Source organism: Ursus arctos, unplaced genomic scaffold (assembly GCF_023065955.2).
Source record: "Ursus arctos isolate Adak ecotype North America unplaced genomic scaffold, UrsArc2.0 scaffold_24, whole genome shotgun sequence".
NCBI classification, from domain to species: Eukaryota; Metazoa; Chordata; class Mammalia; order Carnivora; family Ursidae; genus Ursus; species Ursus arctos.
The window spans coordinates 9,696,285-9,722,319 of record NW_026622919.1 but is presented as its reverse complement, the minus strand read 5'-3'; the positions used below and the strand labels follow the sequence as shown (position 1 = coordinate 9,722,319).

The following is a 26,035-nucleotide window of genomic DNA, read 5'->3' as shown; positions in this document are numbered from 1 at the left end:
TTTCTAATAGGAATTTCTACGAGGTATAAGGATATTTGCCTATTATTCAATTGATTCATTAACTACTTTGTCTAATCCTGAAACTCCAGAATTAGCTTTGCCCTTTGACAATTTCCCAAACATCTGAGCATTTAAGAATTTGAAATCCAAGTTTGACATTTGTAGTCTGAGAGTTTTAGGAAGGCTTCTCATTTCTGTACACAACTTGAGAGACGTAATCATTATGAAAGCAGAGTGAGATTGGAAATTTTTTTCCCTTTTTAAATGAAATATAAGAACAAGCCTTTAGGAAGACCGAGCAAGCTTTTTTGAGAAGATATTTCTTTACACTTATGCTAAATGTTATATAGTGTGTTTTTGTTTGCTTGCTGTTTATTTATTTATTTTTAGAGCCGTGTTAGGGACACAGCCCAATCGAGGGGGAGGTACGGAGATTTCCTAGAACCCCGTCTCCACTTGTGAATAGCCTCTCCTGTTATCAGCATCTTCCACTAGAGTAATACCTTTGTTACAGTTGATGAACCTACGTTGACCCACCATAATCACCCAGAGTCCATGGCTTACGTTACAGTTCACTCTTGGTGTTGTACATTTTATGGGTTTGGACAAATGCGTAATGACACGCATCCATCATTATGGTATCACACAGAACATTTTCACTGCCCTAAAAGTCCTCTGTGTCTGCCTATTTATTCCCCCAACCCGAAGCCTTGACAACCACTGATCTTTTTACCGTCGCCATAGTTTCCCTTTTCCAGAATGTCCAGTAGTTGGGATCATGCAGCACCTTTTTGTGGCCTGTGCTGAACCCCTTCAGTCTGTTTTCTTTTCTCTTTGTATTTTAACACCTTTGTTCACTTTAGTTCTGCAACTTAATGGGCACCCCTTGTTATTCTGATTAACCTTGTTTAATCTCACCTGCTCCTGAGTTTTTAAACAATCTATACAGACTTTCACAAATAGAAACCCTCTAAAATCTTGACAAAATAAAGATCACTCCCAGTCCCGCCACCCAGTGATGGTCTTCATAAACATGTCTGTGTATTTCATTTTTTTTGGTCCTAAGTATAATCTGTGTATGTGTGTATCGACAAAACTCACTAATAATACATAATGGGAGGCTTTGCTAATTTCATATCCCCCATTTATCCACTTGCATCTTAAATAACACCCAGCTGACTTGTTCTTAGAACACATTTATCTGTATTTACAACAGAACCGTGCCATATACCGTTCTTTTATGTCATTCCTTCAGTTAACAAGGGAGCACCCTTATTAGCCTTCCCATCCCCAGGATGCATTAAGCATCCCTACTCTGTGGTACCAAAGTCCCCTTATATTTACTTGTGTACTCAAGCCCATTTTCACCCACACTGTCTCTTATGTGTTTATCTCTTCAGCTGCACACGAAACTCCACAATCAATTTGCTTTTGTTGTGTTCGCTGATATGAGTTCGCTATGGGTTAATTAAATCTATGTTTCAAAACCTTTCTATTTGTAACAAAAGAAGTGCATCAATGAACATGTATTTCCTAAGAATCTACTGTATAATTAACCCTGTGCTAAGAGCTGTATATTAGACAAAAGAAATAATGGCCATGCTAACCACAAACAGAGAGGGGGAGAAAGAAGGTCTGGAATCAGAAGGCATAGTGATTCCACGCAAGTGTTGTCTCGGGTAACATGAATAATTTCTTTTATTCTGCATGTTACAGATGAGGAAATTGAGCTGAATGCCTGCCTCACAAAAGTATTTTGAGAATTGCCAAAATGAGTGCTTTTGCAACGTGAGCTCAAATGTTAAGAAGTATTAATATTGCTGCTGTAATTTACAAGTCAATGAACGCAGCATCGAGCATCTGTAGTTCTTACTGATGATGTCAAACGTCAACGTGTCCTTCTCTCTGCAAACTTGTAAATAAAATCTAGCAATGCGATTCCATCCTGACTTATTACATGATATATATTCATACTTTCCGGAAACCCCGATAACGCTTCTTTCTGAATTGGATCTCTGACAAAAACAAAGACGTTGTTGGAAAAAAAACAACGTTGATGAGATTCTTTTAAAAAGAAAGGATTTGCCTGCAAAGAGAGCACCAAGACAATAAAAAAATAAATAAAAAGTACATTATTTAATTTTAAAGTCTTAACACTTTGATTAGATTACTAAAGCCCAAGGAACTACCACATACTTCCAGAAATCTCTGGAAGACATACTTCCAGAGTCTCTCTGTGTGCTGTATTAGCCTGATGTTGGCAAAATCTCCAGACTGACCCTTTTGTGATTGAATAGATCTCTAGAGAAATTTGTATGAATCTTATGAGTTCTAATATTTATTCTGCTTATTAATATGTAACAGCATTTTCACAGCAGATTTTAGTTGGCTTTTTCCTAATATTTAATCCTCTAAAATGTAGAACAAGTCCCAGTCAACTATTATTTAACACTGAGTGTGTTCTCAATAAAACCCAGACAGAAGTCACATTTTAAAAGAGATCATCAAAATATATATTCATACATATTCAAAATACATCATCCACATTCCATTACGTGGTGATTTTTCATTTGTTTATGCGATCAGTGTTTCCCTCCTCGGATAAAATTCAGCATTCCCTTGGAATTCAGGAATTCTCAGTGATAAAGTTCCGTTTTAATTAGAATTGAGATTTGTAAAGAAAGAGACTAAGCACAGGAAGTTATTAGAATAACAACATGACAGCTGGAAAAGTTTCAAATGGACTGATAGGATATATTAATGGATCCCAAATGTTTTTATTTTTTCTTCAATTTCTGTGTCCATATGAAAGCTAAAGAGAATTGTGTAAGCCGAAGCATTATGTCATTAGAGCAGATAAAACAAACAAGCCAACTTTTTAAAAAGGACCAAAGGTAAGAAAAAATATTGCTGAAATATAATATTTTGATAAAATCTTTCTTTTCCTGACTGGTTCGTATTGACTGTTTATGGTGATTACACTTACTGACTTTTTCCCACTTCGTTTTGCCTGTATAAATAGTATCAAATTTTTTTTTGATAATTTAGGGTATAATTGTATATTCAGTTAACTAGAATTGAATCCGAGTAATTAAAAAATTTGTTTCCACTACCTTTTCAAACACAAGATAGTCTCATGATTATATGATGCAATGTTACTAATATTCAATTTCTCACTTTGTTGTACGTGCTATTTGTTACTATGAACAAGCATTACTAATATAATTATTAGTTAACATTTTCTTGAGCATTTGCCATTGTCAATTAATATGCTAAGGGAATTTATATAAATTATCTTATTTAATTCTTTTAACACTACCATGAGGCAGTTACTACCATCCCAATTTTAGATTCACAGAGGTTAAGTAACTTGTTTAAGTTCTCATAATTGGGAATTAAACTCATGTCTATCCAAACTATGCCACATCATGTCCTAGAAACTTACTTGCAGATAGGACAGGTGTATACTAGCCTCTTTTTGCAGACACAAGCACAGTGAACTTACTCAAAGTTCTCATTACTCAACTTGCTCATGAACACTCATCAAACTCTCAGTTGAAGATTGATATATTTTTTTTTTTGACTACTGGTGAGCTTTCTCACTTCACTACAATTGCTTTTTAATTTATATTTGCTCTTTTAAATATCTGACACTTACTATGCATAGTTGCAGCTGTCCTAGGATGACTATCAGTTTAAAATATGATACTAAATTCCCATCCATGTTTGTCTGTGATTCCAACCCCCTCCCCCTTCCCTTCCCCCTCCCATCCCTGCCTCTGTAAACAAGTATTAAAAAGAAACAAAATGTTTTCGAGGATTGGGCAACAGGTAGTTCAGGGAACCACCTTAAGAGAAGGTAAACACATGCCCTGGTATTTTGCCTGGGGCCATGTTCAGACTTCAAGGCAGACCAAGGTGGAGGCCAGGTACAGAAGAAATGTCTGTGAGCTGATGAGGTAGAGATTAGAGTTTCAGGCCACTGAAACAACTGGAATTTGCAGAGCAGAGCTTAGAAAATAAGGAGTTGCCTCGAGAGGAGGGTCCAGACGTCTGCATGAGGATTAACCATGAGATCTCCTCTGAGAGAATTTGTGCAGACATGAGGCAAGCCATACCGAAGGTTTTTCAACAATGGGAAATGGAATTTGGGCCCAGAAAACCTGGAGAAGCCTCTCTGAGAGACTCAAGCATTCAGGTAATAAGAGCCCAGAAAGAGTCACAGCTTAGTGATAAGGACTACCATTTAGAATAAAGTCCCTGTGCCAGGTCTCAGTTCAAAATTGAAATCACTATGTCCTCAGAAATAATAAAACCAAGCCTCATGAGACTGGTAGGATCTGCCAGTAATTTAACTGCCTATCAGGAAAAAAACAAAAATGAAAATAAAAGCAAAACCAAAATATACCTCATTATTTCGAGAAAAGGGCATAACGCAAACTCTTTGTAACATACCACTCTAATGTGCAGATTATAATAAAAATTACCAGAAATGTGGGGCACCTGGTGGCAGCTCAGTGAAGCGTCGGACCTTCAACTCAGGTCATGATCTCGATGTCGTGAGATCGAGCCCCACGTCAGGCTCTGCGCTCGGCTTAAAGTCTGCTTGAGAGTCTCTCTCCCCTTCCTCTGCCCCTCCTGTCCAGGCTCTCTCTCCCTCTCAGATAAAGAAATAAATCTTTAAAAAATACGACTAGAAACATGAAAGTGCAGGAAAATGTGAACAAAAAAGTGTTGTCAATGTGAATAAATCATTCAATACCTTAGGGGTTGTAATTAACTGATGGAATCTTTTCAAGTTCAGGGATGCAAAGGAAGAGCATTCTACTGAATGAACCGATGACAAATCTCAGTAGAGAAACTAAAACTGAAACTAAGTGGAATTTTTGGGTATTGCTATCTAAAAGGAAAAACAAAATCTCCGAGTGGCTTAAGAATATTGTGGAGACTGATTACAGATGGGTTAGTAAAAACCTAAAGACGCATCAATATGAAATGTTTAAAAACATTTGAAAGAAACAAGGTTGAAAGAAAATGAACAGAGACTCAGTGGCTTGTGTGAAATAAGATCTGGTCTTACACACAAGTGATTGGAGACCAATATAAGAAGGAGAAAAAGGAAGGGCAGAAAAAAAAATTTTTTTTTTAATGAAATTTCCCTCCCTCGGGAAAAAAAAAAAATCAAGTTACATATCCAAGGAGTTCAAGTTACACCAAGTAGAATACAAAAAGAACCATGCCTGGGTATATCACAATTATACTGCTCAAAGCTAAGACAAAGAGAAATTTTTAAAATCTGCCAAAGGAAAATAAAGATTACATCTGGGGAAATTTGATTTTATTATAGGAAATCAACAGATTTCTCGACGCATCAAAAGATGCTAGAAAACAATCAAACAATGTCTTTCAAGTGGCGGGGGGGGGGAGAAGTTGACCTGGAATTCTGCGTTTAGTAAAAATCTCCTTCAAAAATGATGGTGAGATTAAGACGATTCCAGTCAAACAACGGCGGAGAAAATGAATTGCCACCAACATCTTAAGAACGTGGAAAGGATTTCTTCAGACGGAAGAAAAATATCACTTGGTGGAAACAGTCACAAGGGAAATACGTTCTCCTCAGAGACCCACAATGGGGGACAGCAAGGATCATCAGACTGTGGCCTGTGAGCCAGATCCAGCCCCCCCCCCCCACTTTGTGTAAATTTATTGGAACAGAGCCACACCTATTCATTTGCATACTGTCTAGGGCGCTTTTGTGTTGCGACTGCAGAGCTGAGTTGGGAGAGATGCTATCTGGCACTTTGCAGGAAAAGAAATTGCCAAGTCTTATCATAGAGAATAAGAAGCGGAAACCATGATAAAACGTTTGTCCGGGGACAAAGTGCAATATAATAGAGCATGAATTTATGCACTGAGGCAATCCAGGGCTTTAAAAAAAAAAAAAAAAAGAGCTACTTGGAGATTTTCACCGAGGAAGCGAGAGATTGAAAAAGTGAAAATTGTATGAGCCTTAACTAAAAGGCAGCTCTGCAGTCTATGCATCCACTAGGACAGAAAAGTTGCAAATGGTTCTTTGATGCCATCCAGGATCAGATTCAAGATGTGGTAAAAAAGGCAAGATGCCTTTGATCGTATCAGTTCTTCAATGTACTTTAAGGCAAATGGCATCTTGAATTATGTTCGCCTTGTCTATACAAACTAAGTAAATAAATAAAGGATTTGTGGATTATTTATCCCGTGTTCAACTTTTTAAAGACTTATTTCCATAAGGCATGATTTCTTAAAAAGCATTCTTTCACAGAGTGGAGATTTGTGGCCAGATTTGTCTATCAGACTTGCAAGAGCACAGGTGGGAGTCTAGGGAAATAAACAGCACCCATAAGGACCTGTTGATAAATTCGAGCTCAGACTGTTCCATCCCTTATAGGCTCTTTCCTTTCTCTCTCTGCACATCTGTGACACTGGAGTTTGGCCCAGAGGAAGAACACACAGTTGAGATAAAGAGATGTGTGCCAAGAAAGCCACATATTCGGATCAGATGGGATGCAGATGAACATCTGTGCTGAGAAAAGAAAGCCAAGGGTGATATTCTTCAATGTTGAAATAACTATGCAGAGTTCTACTCCCTGTAAAAAAGCTCCCTCTCTCTCTCTCTCTCTTTTTTTTTTTCTTTTTTGCTTTGAGTTTTTCACTTAAAGAAGCAGCGTCTCTTCCTGTAATGCACTTAAAGTTTCTCTGCCCGCTCTTCTGCAGGCGTGTGTTTGTTCCTCGCTTCAGTTTACCCATTCAAAGGCACACGCAAACCTCCTATTATTTGTATCCATATTTAAAGTGGGCTTGACAGTCACATTTTTGCACTGACAGGCACACAATAAAAATCATGTACTGTTACTAGTTTTCGAGGCAGAATTATTTCATAACAATTATCTTCAAATCTCCAATGTTCTGTGTGCTCCAAACCAATTGTCTTTATATTAATAATTAAGTCGAAGTGACAGTGGATGACAGCTGCAATTGGTTTCATTTGGGAAGCGTGCACTGCTTTCGCTATCACCATGGAATCGCTCTGGCTGCGTGTCAGAGTATTTAAGCCATTGAATGTAACCAAATTGGTAGTCAGACAAGGTGCACATTTTCAGGCAAACACACATTCATGTGTGTGTGTGTGTGTGCCCGTGCGTGTGTAACATAACTTACTCACCAAATCCCAGTAGCTTTAGCAAGATTTATCAGTAGAGTGCTACAAAGTATTTGATAGATACAAAAGGTATTTCTTATGAAACAGCTTTGTTCCCATGTTGTCCCTGCAAGCCAAGGGTTGGCCAAAATTTTCAGGAAAAGTCAAGATAGAATTTTTGGCTTGTAAGCTGTATGGTCTCTGGCGCAACTATTCAACTCTGCTCTTACAGTGTGAAAGCAGTCATAGACAACACGTTCGTGAATAAGCATCACTCCAGTCCAATAAAACTGTATTTACAAAAGCAGGCAGCAGGGAGAGTTTGGTCCATGGGCTGCTTTAAACCATTATCCAATGTATTTTATTTAAGGCATAGTACACACCTTTTTCATTTAAGTTCTTGTTCCCTTTCTATTAAAATTACAAAGCATTACTAGAGATGAGGAAAGAGCAAATGTGGTTTAAAAATAAAAGTTTGGTGGTGATTTATGATATCGAACAATCCAAAATGTTTTTTATATAGATCTAGCAGGTGAGAGCTCCATGGCGTCTAACGAATGAGCTCCGTGTAATTTATCTTGTTGGATTCCTGTAACAATCTTGTGAGTTACAAAGGACAGGTAGGATTCTTAAGCCCCATAAAGCTTTAAGAGGTTAAATGGCTCACCCAGGGTCAGAAATGCTAAATGTAGAATTGGGATTTTGAACTTTGCCTTTGAGTACCAAAGCTTTTATTTGGGGCAGCAAGCCATTTTGGGGACCTGATTTTTGGTGGTCACTTTCATTGTATAGAAGTGGTCCGAATTCAACTCTTGATGTGCAATTACTGTTGGAAGTGAAAAAGAAAATAAATATTTCCTCTATTATTAGATTAATGAAGATGGCAAGAATGAATAATTTAAGAAAAATAGAAACAAGCCTCAAATACTCATTTCCCCCTTAATAACAGCACCTCTCTGCCTGCTCTCTAAGTGTAGTTGTCCCCACGATCCTCCTGGCTTCCTCTTGGAGACAACACCTTGTTAGCCTTTCATGCAGGACTCCCTCGCTTCAAAAAGAGACTCTAAAATGATTCACTCCTAGCCAACTGGCATTCGAAGGATCTGTTATGCATGTTTTTGGCTTCTGTACAATTTTATTGCTACAACTTTTATTACATAAAAAGCTCAAGAAAGAGATAAACCACTGCTTTAGGGTTTTTGATACAGACATGGAACCATCAGTGCAGGAAACCACACTCGTGGATTATGTCCATAGCCCTCCTGTCTGTCTAAGAATGAATCACCTTACAATATTACCTTCTAACTTCCACCTATATTGGTGATTTTTCTCCTATAAGAGCAAAATGTTTTGGAGAAACTGTCTGAATATCTTTACCACATTGGTCTAAGATCACAGGGTTTACAATTTCTATCCTTACTTTTTTTTTTTTCTTAAATGGCTCTCCTAGATAAAATCAAGTTAAACTATTTCACAGTTGTACATATATGTAACATTTGAGAATGTTGAACAGTTACGAAGGCTTTGCTGATGTTAAAACAGCGTAAATATTAAGATTAAAGCTGCTCATTAATATCAAGTTAGGTGAAAATCACTTATCCGGGGAAGGATAAGCAGTTGGGGACACAGCTCTTCATACTACAAAGATGGTATCGCCAAAGTATAAAATGAAAAGGCAATCTGACAGATACAAGCAGCTGTTTTCCTGGGCAAAGCAACGCCAAAGGTGAGAGGTAGAGCTGGATTAAGGGTAGAAATCTGAGAGTGACCTTATTCTCCCAAATTTCCAGGAAGAGGCAAAGTCCCTTTCTTCTTGGCTATAGACAGTGAAGCCATTCAAGGAAGCGATGTTCATTTCTCCATCAATTTCAGAGGACATGGTGGTACCCTAACTTGACCCACTGACAACCTCAACTATCAAGATCCATGAAAGTGGCCATGGGGTAGTGACCTCCTGGTCTTTAAAAGGGCATGCATTATTCTTGGCATCATTCACTATCAGAAGTTAGAAACAGTGCCTGCAAAGCAGTGCCATTTGGAGTGTGTCTGTCTTCCTTCATTGAACTCTTATCAGCAAGATACAAAGGTAATTACAATAATATCATCACTACAGAGAGAGAGAGAGAGAAGATCTTTGAGGCTCTCTAAATTCTTTTCAAAAAGTAGAGTCTGTAAGTAGGCTAGTCAAGAATTAGATTAGTCTAGTGCTGGCAAGCACCAGAAAATCTTCACACGTAAAACTCATCACGGGTTCCCATCTCGATGGGGATGGCCGGGGGTGGGGGGGCGGGGGTGTCCACTCGGACCGATACAGAGTGCCACAGCATGAGTTGAGAAAGTCCTTTAACAAAAGGCTGTCAGATATGATTTACGGAGCTGGCCTCTATTGGGCAAGCCTCACTGAGCACTCTGAATTCGAGCTTTCTACACTGGCAGACTTTTCCATAACCCAACAAAGACCTAGAGTTATAGGCAGTTCATAAAAGTGATGTCTATTGTTTAGATCTAACAGGGTCTCTCAACAGGGGAGGCAGAAGCAATGAAGTGCAAAATATAATATGAAATCAATTTCCCTTCTCACACGACCCTGAGAATAAGAAAAGACTCTTGTTTCCCTGGGGCTGCTAAAAATCCAAATGTCTTCTGGGTGGTTGGAACAGAAGACCCAGAGAATTTAAGAATATTTTTAGCTTAATTAGTTTAGGCACTTCGTTTTGAGACAGATTGAGTGCATTTCATCAGTCGGTTTTGGGATCACACAAGTCTGAGTAAGATCGTTTTTCCAGATATAGGGTGAGGTAGTTTGAGAGAGAGGTTATGCTTAATGAGATCTTCTTTCAGGGGGGAAAAATTGTATTAGTGGCTAAGGAAAGGGAACACCAAACTATGTTCCAGCAGCAACCTTAACCACTTACCATGATTTCTGAACACGGTGATGTAACTGCTTAGATGACTCTGCTGCCCAGGAGAGATGGGTGGAAACACTTTGAACTGCATTTAATCGCTTATTCACGATGTGATGACTGAGGACGTGGTTATGTTTCACATACAGCGATAACCATGGTAATGTTTGAAAACAGGGATAGCATATAAAACATCTTACTGGTTTCATTAATAGAATTTATCACACAAATCAGGAAGAATTACTTGTTCAGAGACTGTTAAGGTCTAACAGTTATGGCTTATTTTGGTATATGATAGGAAGCATATTACTTAAACTGTGCACTCTGGATCTCTCCATAATGTGATTCTAGCCCTGCAGGTACGAATATATAGTCCTCTATATTTGTTCTAAAATATGTTCCTTACAAGTTGTGAATTAGTGTGTACCAGTCCCATCTGAGCTTATTTGTGACGTTGGGGTTGTTTTTTTTCAAGAGATAGTTGATTTAGTAGTATAGGTAATTCTTCCACTTTTTACCTATGCTGTAGAAGGATAGTTTTTTTTTTTTTTTTAAGAGAGGGAGAGAGAAGGGCGCCTGGGTGGCACAGCGGTTAGGCGTCTGCCTTCGGCTCAGGGCGTGATCCCAGCGTTACGGGATCGAGCCCCACGTCAGGCTCCTCCACTATGAGCCTGCTTCTTCCTCTCCCACTCCCCCTGCTTGTGTTCCCTCTCTCGCTGGCTGTCTCTATCTCTGTCAAATAAATAAATAAAATCTTTAAAAAAAAAAAAAGAGAGAGGGAGAGAGAAGGGGGGAGGGGCAGAGAAAGAAAGAGAATCTTAAGCAGGTTCTATGACTAGCACGGAGCCTGATGGGGGCTCAGTCTCACAACCCTGAGATCATGACCTGAGCCGAAATCAAGAGTTGGACGCTTAACCGAATAAGCCACCCAGGCGCCCCAGAAAGATAATTCTTGACATTATGAAACAGAGTACTTGAGTATCAGAGTATCAGTTTGAGTTCTCCAAGAACAGCCATCAAAATGGAGTTAGATATGAGCACATTTATTGGAGAAACACCTTTGAAGGATAAAATGAAGAAAGGCAAGGAGAAGGCAGATAGAGGTCTGACATCTTTGAAAGGAGAGAAGGAAGGAAGGAAGGAAGGAAGGAAGGAAGGAAGGAAGGAAGGAAGGAAGGAAGGAAGGAAGGAGGGAAAGGGAGGAGGAGCTTCACCCTGCAGAATGGCTCTGACAAAGTCTTGGCCAGGCTGAGGGGAGCTTCAGAAGAAAGATCATTGCAGGAAGACTCCTTCATTCAAAAGGAAAGGCTGAGCCCTAACATCCTAACTGCGCTCAGACATTATCTGGGATAAGCCCAGAGGGTGCGTGGCCTGCATCCCAAGACACGGCAGTTGGAGGCTATCAACCATCCCTACTTCTCTCGATAGATTCTCTCCTGAGACACATCTGAGCCCTGTCTTCCATGGTTGCCACAACTTAGAAGTCTCATTTGTGGAATATCGAAATGGTAAACACGAAAAGAAATTACATGTGTAATCATATTGCAAGAGGAATTCCAACATACTGGATTCGAACGTAGATAAGACAGGTCCTGACTATTCAAGACCGACTCATGAAAAAAAAAAATCTAAAATTGAAATACTTTCATCCATCAATTGTTGGTTTTTCTTAATATAGGAAAAGAATGTTAAATTCAGCGTTAGCAGCAATACTCCTTGGATCATCTCCAGGCGTATCAGAGTTCAGTGGGGTCGTGCTTTCATCAATGGTAGGATAGGTGATGCGTGTCATGATTTAAATTCATGATTTAAAACATTGATACACAGATGACGTGCCAATGGTGCCCTGAGGGTTGTGCCCCTTCATGAGGAATAATCCAGAACAAAAGTAAAAAGAACTGTGTCCTCACCACCTCTTTATTCCTCTTCTCCATGCTCATCTTCTAGCTGCCCACATTCCCTGGTGTTGCTTTTTATTTTGTGTTGCTTCATACCGCTAAGGATTCACTAGAGCAACGCGTGTCAGTGAGACTCTCTCCAAACGTGTTCCTCCTTCAGATTCCACAATCTCGTCTTCTGTTTCATTCATTACCAGTCCTTTCCTCAGATCCAGACGGATGAGTTGGAAACGCGATGTGTATGAAGTAGACCTACACGAAAGAACGATCTAGCTGTTCTCCCACGATGGGGGTTTAGTACCGGGGCCCAGCGAAAGGCAGGGTAAGCTACGCTGGCGGCCAGCACCCCTAAGTTTGGGCTGTATCATGTGTTTCATGAAGGAGCAGACCCATAGCTCCGATCTATTTAGGATATCATCTCCCCCCTCCCCGCCTGGTGATACTCCCCCCACTGAGTATACCTCTCCTTCTCGCTTCTTGGAAGAAAGAATTTGTCCTGTTCCATTTGTCCAAAGAAGTGTGGAGTTTGGGGTTGAGTCAGGGCAGGGCGGGTTGTTCTATCTCACGCCTAACTACTATTTATCGTGACTGCAACTTTGGCCTCATTTCCTTGACCAATCAATAGCTGCTCTGCTAGCAGGGTTTATTTCTCATGGTCCTCCTGGGATAAGTCAGAGCTGTTTTGTACATAAAGAACCTCTTGGGGCTGCTTTCCGCAGAAGAGGGCAATTAGAATTTTATGGACTCTCCAGTACAAGTGTTAATGTTTGATAAAACCTAACTATGTTACTCCTTGCACTTAACTGCATTTAACCATTGTTTCAATGCCTATAACTCGAAGAGCTATGCTTGCATGGCAATCACAGAGCTCGTACTGGCTTCAACCCACGCTGTATGTTCTTCTGCAAAAGTCCAGACCTGTTCATCAACCGTTGGCTACCCGCCCTGGACTAATCATTGCACTTTCTGTAACCAAAGTGAACTTTATCTTCTGATCTTGTCGTGGACTTTAACTTCTGTTTCTAGCTCAGGATCATGATTTTTTTAATGACAACTTGGCTCTCAATTCAGGTTGCTGTGTGATTACTTAGGACATCAAATTCTTTGCAGCTCATATGTGGCTCAGCACCATGAAAAAGTAAGGGTGTAAGGCTGTGTCTGCCAATAACAGGAGCCCAATAAAGTTAATTATTTCTCCGTTAGGCACTTTGCTGGTACCCTGAACACATGGAACCGATTATCTAGCCCTGCAATGTTGTTAAATAAAATGTGCAAAAAAGAAAATACAATTATTGCTAAAGTAAAAACATACCACCAGGGGTTATTAAAAAAAGCAAGATGTTTTACATTTTAGGGATGTTTTGCTGCTACATGTGTGTGTTTGGTGAAAAACGATTAGCTCCAAGACACTGCCGTGCCAGTGTTAAACTTTTCCTTCTGCCCCATTGTCTTCCAGTCGCCTGAAATAAATGGAAGCAGGCTTTCTCATTCTGCGGGAAAATAATTTTTTTTTAAATTAAAGGCATATTTTGGCAACGTTGGAATATAGACTACCTACTTAAAACATTGATTTTATACTATAACGAGGATGACTATGATGATTATTTTTTTAAAGATTTTATTTATTTGACAGAGAGAGACACAGTGAGGGGGAACGCAGGCAGGGGGAGTGGGAGAGGGAGAAGCAGGCTTCCCGCGGAGCAGGGAGCCCAATGCGGCGCTCGATCCCAGGACCCTGGGATCATGACCCGAGCTGAAGGCAGACGCTTAATGACTGAGCCTCCCAGGTGCCCCGGATGATTCTTTAATAAGAACATATTTACTTCTATCAGACCTCTGGGCAGGTCTAAATTGCTATGAACTCCACTTATTCACAAATGGATAGCATCTCCTAAAGTAACTGCATTCTGGTATAGAATATAAATTACTTTGGTAACGGGGGAAAAAACCCTATAATCCTCTTTTAGCTATGCTTAAAAGAACTATGGGAATTTAATAAATACAATGTGTTTATAAGATAAAGAGTCATAATCAGCTTCTTTCACCTTCAAAAGTTTCCCATTTCTCACCCAAATTTAACATAGTATTATATTGCCTAAATGTAATGCAATTACATTTACATTGACCACTTTTCATTTTAAATTGCTTTTCCCGTATTGCAAAAAAACTGTGATGGTAAGATATTTAGCTGATGTGCACTAGAGATTATACAAGAATGTTTTACGAGATTTGAATTTTGCGTGCATGCCCTATAAATAATCAAACTGTATACGTTTCAGTACAACATTGTATTAACCCATTCGACGTTACAGACTGACTCATGTATTAGGCTAAAACACCCGAGGATCAGAAAAATAAAAACCATTTTGGATTTTAACATCTGTGGCTTCAATTAAACAAAAGATTTTTTTTTTCTTTTTTGTAAAGTGCAGAAAGTCAAGTGAACTGACATTAAAACACATCTGAGTAAACAGATCTGGACTCTTGCTATTAATTGTCCTGCAAAACCAAGTACCGTGTTGACATTACGTTATAATGTGTGGATCTTTGATAAGCAAAGAAGACACGCCCATGTGAGTACACCACTTGATTTTGCTCCATTTCCCACATCTTGTTATGAATCACCAGAATGATGAAAATTGAGAAGTGACTGGGATTTCCAAAATGAACATTTGCCATTCAAGATTTTTATTTTACTTTCATTGCACGTGGGGTCTGGTAGGCTACACCAAAATCTTATACTTTCTAAATGTAATACTTCTCAGCCAATCATTCGTTCTGTATTCTGCTTACTCCATAGCTTTCTTACATCCAAAAGAATGATCAGGCAGGCGAGAACCTTAAAATGAACAGAAACTGATGACCTTTTCCAATGGACAGAATCAGGAGGTCAAATCTTCTTAGATCACCGAAGACAAAGTTCTTTGGGGCCAAACTGCACAGCATTCTGGCTGCATTTCACTGGAGAAGCATCAAAATGTCCTTTTCTTTTTCTTTCTCTTTCTTTCTTTCTTTCTTTCTTTCTTTCTTTCTTTCTTTCTTTCTTTCTTTCTTTTTCATATTTTAGAGGAATTTGGCTTCTCCTCTGTTTTTACCCTCACAATCAATGAGATGTAATCACACTCTGATCACAATAGTAATAAGAACTTTTGGTGAAATCCAAGCTTCATTCTATTTTTGTGCCATTCTTTCTAGCTTAGGGAGTATTTGATTAGAGAAGGTCAGCATTGCTTAGGTCAGAAGGAAGCAAATGGTACATTCGAGAAACTGAATTGGTCTGGAGTGGATTTACATGGAAATGCTGTCACCCCCTTCTCAACTAAAAGCTCAAGATAGAGCATTAATGAGAAAATCAAGTGCATAGCCTAGCTATGACTTCAAATTGTTAAATATAATATGCTTACAGCTGCACAGTATGATTTAAATGATATAAAATATAACACTGCAGCATTTCCAAGAGGAAGTAATTTAGGGTAATGGCTTTAACTCCCCTTTACTAAAAATGCAGCTAGTTGCCAACAATTTAAAAGGGACTTTGTTACCATCAAGACAAGCCCCTCAATTTCAATGAGATGATGACTCACTGTTGATAACCCTGATTTCTTTGAGATTTTGATGTGTAGGGAAAAAAAGATGATTTGGGTACTATTAATAAGCATCTGTGCAAAATAGAAACAGTCATTGTGAAGCATGTAGCCAGAGGCTATTTGAAAGGGAATCTGGAAGATAATTATAGGATTCCATAAATGACATAACTAGGTTTTGGCAACTTTTTAGAAAAATTTGCAGACAGATATTGTATGTTTAGTAGGTTAACTAAATCATCCAAATTACTCTTTTTATTCGTGTTACAAGTAATGTAATATAACTACCCTATATTTTATAGATTTGGCGTAAGCAACATGACTTAATATACTTACATTCACATGTACACTCAGCTTTTCTATTCATTTCAAGTGGATTTAAACGAAGCTAAATTTTGAAGTTTGATATAGAAACATATGAGTACTGCAACATGAAAGAAAAAACATTCTCACTTAAAAAGTCATCTTTTAGAGTCTTTCTACATTAGAGTTCTTTTTAGCAAGCAACAATTAAATATTTAAAACTTACTATGCTATGCGAGCTCCGTGATTTTCCAATTCTTCATAAGGAAGCATATTTTACACATAATCTTACTTGAAATCCTAATATGTGAAAACAAGTAAACTATTATCTTATTAGTATATTTATTTTATAAATTTAATGTTTATAACTTTCAGTGATTTCCTGAATCATTCCACGGGAACCATGAGATTACTTTGTTACACAGGGACATCTTTGAAATAATAGCTTCGGTATGTTAATGGCAATTTTACTTACACTTCAATGTACTATTTGCCCCCGTATTTTTACTTGGTTGCACGATATTCAGAAAACCTCGATTCGTTAAACCAAATCCTATATGGTAACAGGCTTAAATCTCTACCTTCAAGTTTTAGGTGAAGTATCCTAATAGTGGTATCTTGTGAAATTTTCACCACGATACGTTCAATTTACGGCACAAAGAGACATGTTCTTAAAAAGCAAACATTTTGTATATAAATATTGTGTTTGTAACAGTGTTAAAGTTAGCATGTAAATCATGCCTATCAAAAATGCTGAATCACATGTTTTCAGACTCTTTTGCAACGTCTTTTGTAGAATCTTAAAAGTTCTTTGGAACAGAGCATTTTCCAAACCACAACGGTCGTTGGAGAAAAATATTACTAGTAACTATAATCTTAATAATAATTTTGTCCTTAGCCTTTCTAATTGATTTAATAAAAGCCCACCTGGGAAGAGTTTAAGAATAAATGTTATCAGAGGTTTTGTTTGTGAGTAGTGAAGAACCCCCAATAGTAGTGTCATAACAAACGGGAGTGTATTTCTCTTACATAAACAAAATCCAGAGACAGCTAGATCAGTTCATGTTCCAATGCAGCTCATTATTATACTCGCTTTGCCCCCAGCAAGATGGGACAGGTGTTGGGAGAGGGAGGGTTCGTGGCTCTTACCCTTTCAGGACACTTTTTGGCATTGTCATACTGCTATGACTCACACCCCATTAGGTAACATGACCGCACATAATTTCAGGGAATCTGGAACTCTGATCTTTAACTGGGTGCCCCGTAGTTTCCATTAGCAAGACAGAAGGAAGGAAGGAAGGAACCACATCCCAAATGCTAAGAACAAGTTATCTTTCTTTGCATTCCACCTGTCGCCTACGTCATGGCCCATTTGATTTACATTTGGAATTCTGTATATCTTAGAAAACACCCCAAATTCATCCTTCGGTTCTTCAGACCGGAAGCATTATAGGTTCTCTATAGAAGTGTTAGCCATCACTGCTGTCCCCCCAACTCCCACTCATGACTCCAAATGGTACTTGTCCTCAGGCTGGAACCAATGACTATAGAAAATTCGGTCCCATTTTCTTCTTTCAAGGGTCAATCCCCAATAATTTCTGTCAATTTCTGTCTTCAGGTAATTACTTTTGTATGTTGTCCAGGATTCTAGTTATCTGTAGGAGACTTAGTGCAAAAGAAACTTATCAACCATAACTAAAAGAAGAAACTATGGAAGTTTTCTTCTTGATATTTGCATGGCTGTTTTCTTCTTGTCATTCGTATTTAACCTACATGTCATCTCTTTAAGGCTTTGTCTGACTGTAATTTAAAGTAGCTTTTAACCTCTCTGTATAAAAATGCAGCCTATCTTGGGGCACCTGGTGGCTCAGTCGATCAGGTATCCAACTCCTGGTTTTGGCTCAGGTCATGTTCTCAGGTCATGACATGGAGCCTTGCACTGGGCTCTGTGCTGAGTGCACACCCTCTTTCTCTCTAAAAGCAAACAAACAAAATATGCTATTTTAAGACTGTGCATAGCACTGTAACAGAGCCTATGTTTTCCTTACTCTTTCTTCTGCATAGGCAACTTGACTGAGTTTCTCCTGCTGCTGTATAGGTCTTGTTTATCTCAAAGATCATGAGTCTTACTGGCAATCAGATTTCCATTTATAGTATACGAACAGGGAGAACTCAGGCACTTTCTAATCCCCCAGATTAAGGATCACTTTACTCAATGTGAGGAGTGGAACAATGCCCTCTCCAAGATGTCCATGTTCCAATCCTTGGAAACTGTACATATATTACTTTGCATGGCAAAATGGACTCTGAAGTTATGATTAAGTTTAAGATCTTGAGATAGGGAGATTTTCCTAGATGATCGGGGTACAAACCAATATAATCACAAGAGTTCTTGTAAGTCTGAAAAGCTAGCATCAGAGAGAGATTGAAAGATGTTACCTTGCTGGGTTTGAAGGAGGAGGAAGGGGCCATGAGCCAAAAAATGTGGTCAGCTTCCATAAACTAGAAAAGGCAAGGAAGCAACCTCCCGCTAGAGCCTCCAGAGGGAGCACAGCCTGCTGACGCCTTGATTTTAGCCCAAGAAAACCCATTTAAGACCTCTGATCTTCAGAACTGTACGATAGTATCAAGTACCCTTCTGTTCTCTTCCTTTGGCCCTATCCTATGGTGGGAGTGGTGCAACCACAGCCAGGTTCTAACCACGGCACCTCTAAGTGCACCGGGCATCAAAGGGAGGACCATGCCTCCCTGGGACCCAAGACGTAGGATTGGCCTTAGGAAGCCCCCTGCCTGATCATGTGAGCATGTGCAACCCAAAGATGAGATACCGCCACCCCCCCCACATCACGGAACAGAAGGGTGGGAAGCCAGAGCTGCCCACCATGCCACAGGCAGTACCCACAGCATAACAGAGTCTCCTCGGCACCTGGACCTGGAGTCTGGATTTTGCTCTCTAAAGACCTTTAATAAAATCTTTGAAAAAAGAAAAAAAAAACTGTAAGATAGTCAATTTGTATTGTTTTAAGCCACTAGGTATGTGATAATTCGTGACAGTTGCAACAGGAAGCTGACGCACCCCACGTTAGACTGCCTTGGGATCCTTCCCTGCTGGGTGGAGAATTTTCCCTATTGATCTACTGGGAGGTAGAGAACTAGATATGTCTCTGTTCTGAGTTTCTTCCAGGCCCAAGCTACAGCACAGGCCATCTCCAGAACTTACTCTGCGTCACCCAGAGAGCAGCTGGGAAAAAGGCAGCAGACACCAGCTTCGTCTGCCTGGAAGAGAGGAAGGGACTCGTCATGCAGTGTCCTCCAGGGAGCTCCAATCCCTAGGGCTGCTCAGCCTCGTCGTTCTCTCTGTGCTGACCGCAAAAAAGGAAAGTTTTTAATATTTTAAGTCATTGACAGCCCCCTTCATGCTTTGTTCTTATTGCTGCCATGGCTCCACTATTTTTAAATAGCTTTATTGCTATTTCAATGGGATTTCGGGAAGAAAATTAGGCAAATACCTGTGGTCAGTCTCATCCTGACTTGGGAAGTTCTGTTTTACACGGACCTTTTTCCACATGCTTGGTTACTTTTTGTTCTACTCATCCCCATGTGTCTCTACTTGTGAAATATTGGGAGATTACATAGGAGTTTTGTTTGTTTGTTGCGGTGATCAAAGATTTTGGGGGCAGTGCCCTCATTCTCCGTTAGGCCTGGTGTCTATGATTGAGAACAGGTGCAGTGAAGCCTTTTCTTTGCCTACCACTTCTGTCTGCATCAAATGAAAAGCAGGAGTCAGGTTTCTGTGGAATCTTGCCCTCCTCAATTCTCTTGTGCTGGAGAACTTTCCAAAATATTGGCAAGGATCTGGATTTGTGGCTGACCAATGGACCCACATCCCGCCATGGCCCCCACAAATTTTGCAGCTTTGAGATAGATTTTTATGTGGTTCCCCTAGAGTCGTACCTTCCATGTAATTTCGATTTAATCAGCTGCCTTACATTCAGTGAATTATGGGCTCATTGATCCATCCTTTAATATTTTTATGTGATCAAGTCATTCTTTGAAACTTCTATATGTGGATGGCAGCATTCCCTTATTTCTGAAGCAGATTCTGGGCTCTCTACTCAACACATTCGTTTGTGCTTGAGTTAAAGATGGAGATTAAACATTTGTGCCCAAATCACCACCTCACAGAGCAGCGCTGGTATGTCCACGTAACCCATAAGCTTATGACAGCGATTCTGTATTTTTATAATAAGCTAGACATCAGTTTATCCATCATGGCTACATTTTGTAGTTTAATCCTAAATTGCAATGGAGGATCTAGAGGGCTCAGGGCGTGCTTGCATGATGCTTTTGTGAATTCTGGGATGTTTTAATGACAGAAGAAAGTCTAGTCTAGCAGACAAAATATGGTTTCTAACATTTAAGGCAACAGACAATGAATGACATTTATATTTTGCTGTCTACACCAGAAAGCCCCAACATCAAAGTAAGCCAAAAATGACAAAGCATAACCCTGAAGGAGATAGTGGTCCAGAAATATTACAGACACTTGGAAAAGGAGATACACAAGTGGTTTCATGATTCTGTCAGCAGAGAGGGAAGGCCCAAGTTTCTGAGCTGAGCTATGGCAAAGAGAAAGATAAATTCCAGGGGAAGAGAATTGGCTCAGAAAGGAGGCTTGGATACCAGACCTTATGGAGGGGAAGAGGCAACAGGAAGAATAGCTAGATAATTATACCATTTTATCTGTCACACTGTCTTTCATTCATACTGCCGATGAACTAAAAGCAAAATTGCAAAACTACCAGCCTTCTGGAAAGTACCTTTGCAAATTTTATGGCTTTTGTAGTTAAAGTGTTAAAGCTTACTAACTACCTGGGCTCAGATATGTGTACTCAAAATACGTTTTGACTCTCTTAAACTTAGGCTAATGACGTTCATATTAATTTCGGTGACATTTATTATAAAAACTCGACAATTCCATTGTCGTATCAATACAATTTTAAAAACTCGTTTAGGCACTGTTAAAAAAAAATCACTGCTTATGACACAAAGAGAGATTCCCCAATGGACAAACAGCCAACTATTCCCAATTGTTTCACTCTCTTAAATAAAGGATTCCCAGCAAACATTCAGAAGAAATCCTACGCCTTCCAGGGATAGGCAGCTGGGAAAGAGGGAAGAGATTAATACACCAAAAGCTGTAGACCATCCCAGTCCTATTCTTCAGTTCCTTGATTGAAGGCATTAAGTTTTATTTTATTAACTTCTTTCTTGCCCTTCAAAAGTTGAGGGTGCTCACTCCAGGGCTCTTGCAGAACTGCCCCAGGGAGCCTCAGTGCAAAGGTTTGGAACCACAGCTGGCTGTGATTAGAAGGATTGGGGGAGATCAGTGCTTGATTAACTTTCAGCTGCTCTTGGTTTGCCTCAGTTCCTGCAGGAGAATTAATCCGTAGGTTCGAGTAAATTTTGGATCTTAATGGATACCAGATACATCGAGCCCACCCAGACCACCAAGATTTAGCAATCCCTTTCCTCACATTTAAATTGTACAAATGAATTCATTCCTCCTTACCCAGTGGCCAAAATAACTCCATCTCACTGTGTTTCTCCCACGGCACTGGCTTTGTTGTGCCTTCTGGTCTAAGAGAGTGTAGGTCCTTTAAGGTGAGATCCAGGTCTTAGCTTTTGTATTTTCTGAAGTATGAATTTAATTCCTTTTAACTCAACGAGTCTGTTGGATGGGTAACAATGCACTCTGCTCTCTTTCTCTGAATTTGTGTTCAATGTCCACGAAATTATTTCAGCTCTACGATCAAGAGTCTTCATTATCCACTTCTGTACCATAAGGATTGACCCTTCTCCTCAATTGAATTTATGCCACCCTGGTTAAAGATTCTTTAATTAGAAATCTAGATTAATTACAATAAATCATCACTATCTTGATAACAAGGAAAGGTAATCGGTCATTAGACATTTTTACAAGAACCCATGTTTTGGGATTCTTACACCCTTCACTTGGTTGGTACATTGCATAACAAGGGAAGTTCTTCATCTAACCCGTTCCTTGCTAACTGAATATTCTTATGCTTGTGAATTGAGAAACTCACACGAAAGGAAAGTTGACACAAAAGTAACGTACACATATTTATGAAATTTCAAGAGACTTCTATTTTTCTGATAGATTCTTATGATAGCATTGGCCCAGAAGACCCACAGTGTTAAGGTCAGAGACCTGTAAATAAAAATAAAGGATTAGTCAACATAAATAAATCAAACAGAGATTTTCCTAACAAGCATGTAACTCATTTCCTTTTGTGAATCTAATGGCAGGAAGTATCAGGAGAGGAGCTGAGAGAAGGCAAAGCTTATTGTAATGTTCATGTACACTCCGAGAATTTCAATTTAACTAAATGAGAGAGGTAAATTTCCCATTGGTGACTTCTTGACTTGCTATGCGCAACTTGCTTTCCGATTCATATGTTCCTTTTATTCTCTTGCAGCAACACTTATCAGCACTATACTACATACATTTTCAGAGCGAAGTGTTTCTTAGGAAATCCTAACAGCTCCATTCTGTAAGCATCATCTCTCCTGCCTGAGCTCCTCCACCGATATCGGACACACTCACGTGTACGTTTATATATGATCTCTATCACTACTGTTATCACACTTACTCTCTCCCAATCCTCCCCTCCCAGAAACCCTGCCTCAATTAAGTTGACCTATTCATCTTCTCTGTTGATATGGTATCTATTCCACATGTTGCCTTTGCCTCCCTCACTTCTCCGACCTGCTGTGCTCTACTCCTTGCTATTGCTACTTCCTAAGTGATTCCCATGATCCAGCTTCAGAACCATCTTATCCACAGACTTCTTCTTATTTTCTCCAGGATTTATTCACTTTCCTCCACCTCAGTATAACTTCTTGTTTGAACCCCGTCTTCAGCACTCAGTGACTGGTCATTGGATTATGGTTGATCGTTTTGTGAGATCCTCTAGTCTCTGTAACGTGACTGTAACGTCTCAAGGAAGGAGGAATACTTTTTTAAAATAAATAGGAATCACACCTTGTTCATACAAGTAGTGTCTTTACGAATATTTACAAATTTTAATGCTTGTGGTACCAGCAGAAGGAATAGTAGAACATCATTTAAAGTTTCTTTGACTTAGAGTACCTAGAAAAATCTCACATGTTTAGGGAAAAAATACCATTAAATTGTCCATATCTACAAGTACTGCTGCATAGAGTTCTGGACAATGGATGACAGATGGCAAGTTTAGATTATAAGCTTCTAGCTAGATTGTGAATATCATGGAAATGAAAGCCTTAACCGTCCTTCTTACTCCTGTTTTCCGTGTGTACGTGGCCTAATACATAGTTCCTTATACCTAGTTGGTGGTCAGTAAATAATTTCGAATGAATCAAATGAATGAATAAGGAAGTAAAATAATCCAGATAAAACCCAAGTGTAAAAGGCAATGATCCTTTCCTATCTTTATTAAGAGTGCTCATGATAGATAAACAAAGTAACAATAATGGAACAGCTACCTGTACTCTGACATAGGGACTCGTCTGGATTCATGACCAGAGATCATTTAACCTTGCTTTCCTCAAGACAATGAATGTGTTCATGTATTTTAAATACACTGAAAATTAGAGAAAAATGGAAAAAAAAATTGTCTGTGTGCCAATGTCTCTGCAGCTTAATTTGGCCAACCTTTCACTTTCGCTAAGGGGATTAGGATTTTGAGCATATTAGAAAATTCATGACATTTCCCAGGCAGTTAAATCCATCTTTTTGACTCAGTAGTTGATTACTTAAGTCAGCACATGAAATTCTCTCTAGGCTGAGCAGTGGTTTTCCTGTTTTATCTGATCTCCTTTCCAGTCTCCGGCCTTTAACAAATTGAGTATCTCACCGATAGTGCGTGTAAGACTAAATCCCCAAAGTGATGGGGTGAACAAAAAGCTAAGGGTTCAAGGAGATTAACAGAGACAATTCATGCTTCTTCCTACACTCATCTCTGTTATAGTGACTGAGACCCTTCGTACAGATGCCCCTGCTCTCACTACTCACACCAATCCTCCAAGTTCAGTTGATTCCATCTGATGGTTGGGAGAACCGAGGTAATTCATTCTCACTAAAGTGTGGGCGTCTGGAGCATTGTTCCTAGAAGACACTTTATTTTTACAGTAGTGCCAACTCAGATCTGTATCTACATGTTGTATCTTAGTTCAGGTTTTCCAAAGGAGTCTGATTAAACACAAACAGACTCCTTCTAGAAATAGTTTAGAAGAGGCTGAGACTTTTAAGGAGCCAGTTCCCAGGTACTGCTTCAGCGGGCATCACTCACAGAATGCCTTCTCAACTTGAATTCCTCAAATGTCTCTCTACACATATCACGTCTTATGCAACTTCTCCTATCGCACTTGAAGCCAGCAAGCCACTGGTCAGATAGGCATTGCCCTCATCTCATTAAGACAGAGGGAGCAAGAAGAAGGGGAAACAGCAATGATAGCTTGAGGCTTGAGAGTACGCGCGTTGGGGAGCGGGGTGTCTGTGTGTGAGCATGTTGGAGCCCAGCATCAGCCGTCACATATGTTATAGATCACTACTAGGTGGAGGACTTCCAGAACGCAGGCCCCCCACAATTCTCATATGGTTGAGATCCATCATAACTCATTACATTAATAAGGTGTATAGTAATTCATATAAATCATATCAACCATAGCCTTCTAGAAAAGGCGTCTGGATTTTTTAAATCAGTCACAATATGTCTCACACTGGGAGTCAAGTTACCCAGCCCATAAGATTGGTAGACCCAGCTCATTAAGTCTGAAGAAAAGACACTTAAAAACGAAAGCATCAAAGGAAGATACTCTAAAATTCAGGAAATGCTGTTGACACTCAAGTTTCCAGTTTGGAAAAGAACAAAAGAAATGCAGATAAAGCCTTTTTAATCGTGTAACTCTGTAACTGCTTTTGGAAGGCACTGAAGTACTAAGCTGTGTTTGAGAGAAGAGGACGTTCGTCGTGAATTTTTCTGAAGGACTACAATCCCCTCACAGGATCATGCAAGAAATGATCTGTTGGGTTATTTTAACCCAATTGGAAGTTGTCAGCATTTAAGATGACGAAGGACCTCTCTGTCTTGCTGGAAACACGGTTACACGTATTCACTCTTGCGGGGGCCTCTCAGCTCCCGTTTTGCTTAGTTCTCCATGCAGGAGAACTCCTGCTCCCCATTTCTCTGCTCCTCAGTAGACACCTTAAGGGTCACTGGCAAGCAGTGGTCTTTTTATAGGAATAAGGGTCTGGCATGAATGTGTCATGGAGTTTGAATAACTTTCTCTTCCCCTAGGATCCCGCAAATCAAAGTTGAGGTCCATTGCCAAAGACTCTGGCTCGGCTGGAAGCAGTGCCTGGAAGGAAGGGGGGCGGGGGGTGTCTTTGCACTGGAGGATGTCCTTGCTGTATCTTCCCTGCTGTTAAACTACAGTTTTCAGAGGCTACTGACCCGGGAGCTTTCATCGGCCTTCAACCCACTTTTAATAACAACAGGCTCAGGGAATCCAGGGGGCTGTTTACCAACGTCTGGAACTCTGACAAAACATCTCCTGGGGGTTCTGTCTGGGAAGTCCACCTCCGCTTCACCGGGCATATCTCCTCCCCCGCACTGGCTAGTTCTGCAGCTAGCAGCAAACATCACCTTTTGGAATGAAACCTGCAAATAAAAACAAATTAACCCGCCCCACCACGGGCCCCCTCCCTGCCTCCCAGAGGTATATTTGAGCCCAGTGCTTACTTTAATGTTCTGTTTTACAGCTTTTCGTACTGAATTCTTTCAACGGCCACCATCCTGGGAGTTGGGGCATGGCGATGCCACGTTCTCATTAATCATCACGGCGCCTTCTGCTCCCGTGATCCCAGCACACGGACTGTCTCCCCAGAAGCTTGCAACACACAGCCTGCAAAATGTGTTTACTTCACGTGTCAGATACTGTGAGCCTTGACCTGGGGGCCTGGCGCAGGACCCGGAAGCCTGGCCGAGTCAGTTTCAGGATGAAAGTGACATCACAGCTCTGAGCACAGAGATCCTGGGTTTTGACCGAACTGCTTGCAGATTATGTCAGAGATTTAAAATAATGGTTGCGCTTGGGTTCCAGCAG

General features: G+C 39.9%; 1 long non-coding RNA gene across 2 annotated transcripts; it reads right to left on the bottom strand.

Moving 5' to 3' along the window:
• Positions 1–14,649: 14,649 nt before the first annotated feature.
• Positions 14,650–25,790, bottom strand: LOC130544752 (uncharacterized). Of its 2 annotated transcripts, XR_008961297.1 has the most exons (3): positions 25,672–25,790; positions 18,942–21,747; positions 14,650–17,839 (listed from the first exon to the last, which is right to left on the bottom strand). It is a non-coding gene; the product is annotated as an uncharacterized LOC130544752 (long non-coding RNA). The 2 variants fall into 2 exon arrangements; XR_008961296.1 differs by having other exon boundaries at positions 14,650–21,747.
• Between the last annotated feature and the right edge of the window lie 245 nt (positions 25,791–26,035).